Source organism: Felis catus, chromosome B2, assembly GCF_018350175.1.
Source record: "Felis catus isolate Fca126 chromosome B2, F.catus_Fca126_mat1.0, whole genome shotgun sequence".
Taxonomy (NCBI): Eukaryota; Metazoa; Chordata; class Mammalia; order Carnivora; family Felidae; genus Felis; species Felis catus.
This window is the reverse complement of record NC_058372.1, coordinates 112,476,600-112,478,435: the sequence shown is the minus strand read 5'-3', so window position 1 is coordinate 112,478,435 and position 1,836 is coordinate 112,476,600.

The following is a 1,836-nucleotide window of genomic DNA, read 5'->3' as shown; positions in this document are numbered from 1 at the left end:
CTTTGGACTATTTATTGGAGATTTTGAATCATTTTATTCTAAATTAATAACCTACAGCCCTGAAGGCCAGATTCATGCAATGATGGAAAATTGTTACGATTGCTTTTAAGAACAGATTCTTCAGCTGACTTAGTGGTGAGGATCCAAGAAAAGGAAGGTATTATAATGCATTTATGAAATGCTGCTTTGTTCAGATGATCACTCCGTGGAGCCACATTGTTCATTTCACTGTGACCTGCCTTAGGCCTCTGATCATAGACTTGTAAACAGGCTAACAGGTTCTGCCTCTCCCCCTAATCCTTTTTGTCATTTGGGGATATAAATTCAGGCATACGGTTTCAAATGCCATCTTGTCTTCCTCTGTGTATTTTTCCCTGTCTGATTTATAAATATTCAGACCTTGATTATGAGAACATTTATCACCAGCTAAGAAATCTGTAATCAGAAGAATGTTACTGAGGGCACTGCACCTTATGTTGGGAACACATCAGACCAGGTTTCTTCCCCTGTTTCCTTTCATTGGACAAGTAACCTACCCTGCTTGCCTCTGAATGAGGCACAACCATGGAATGGTCAGGAAAAGAAGACCATCTGTGCAAACTTGCCCAGTATTTTCGTGAGAAGCAATGATGCCTGCCCCTTTAATTCAAACGTCAGTTTCCATTTGAAGAAGGCCCGCTACTCTGGCATGATGAGAGTATTCTAGGAAGCGTTTCTTTGGAAACTCTTGGCAGTATCCATGGATACCCAGTCTGCAGGAAGCAAAGTGCATGATCTCTTCAGAAGCAACACACGTGTACATATAACTGCTCCGCGTTGAAAAGAGCAACGCGGTTTGCTTCAAAATACTGATGCATCATAGCAACGGTATTTAAAAAGTGGTAAATGGTTGAAAATTCCAAGTCTGCTCGTTACTAGAGATATGGTTAGTAGGAAAACAGAACTCCATCTATCAGTATTTTGGAGTTTTTTCTCCTGGCATGAAAATATGCACATAAAATAATCACAGATAAAAGTTCAAATATTTATAACCAGAAGATTTTCTGTGGTCATGAAGTTTTACTTGTGATGTTTTTTGCCTGCTGCAATTTTCATAAATCCAGCCTGTATTGGGTCAGACTTCATACTGGTCACCTAATCATTATTTCAGTTTCCCATCTACCTACCAAGTTCACACTTGTCCTAAACCTTACTCGCTGGAGTAACGGGTTTAAAAAGAGAGCTATAAATATCATTTAATAAAGAACACAACGAAGATCAATAGGAAGAGATAGCTATTGAATTCATCAGCCAACTCTACAAATATTTGGGCATCATTGCTTAATTTTTTTTTTCTCTTAGAACTGTAATCGATCTTCTGAATAAGAGAACCTATAATTAAAATGTGGTACCAAAAAATTATTGTTGAGTTGAATTCAACAAAAGAGAATTTGTTACCTCCTTGTAATTAGGAAGAGAGACTACCCCCACTCAAAAGGAGGACAGGGTGGAAAGGCAGGGCTGCAGGGGAAGACAGACGGGGCTCTTCTCAGCCTGGCTCTCCCTACCTAGATCCTGGGGGCGTGGAGGCGTGGGTGAGGGGGGCTTTTTTCAAAAATAGTTCCTTTGTTTTTCCCTGGTGGACTGGAATTTCACCAGCTGTTACATAATTCTATTTGAAAACTGTCAGTTCTACCAGAATGTCCAACCTGTTCATCTCAGTCTCGTGGTGATGTGTGCTTGGAGATGCATGGCTGATAAAGTGCCTTGTGGAAGAGCATCCTCTGTACCCAGCATTTCTACCTGAGTAATTTGCCAGTCTTCATACTCAAAGTGACATTGGGATGATTTCTGGGG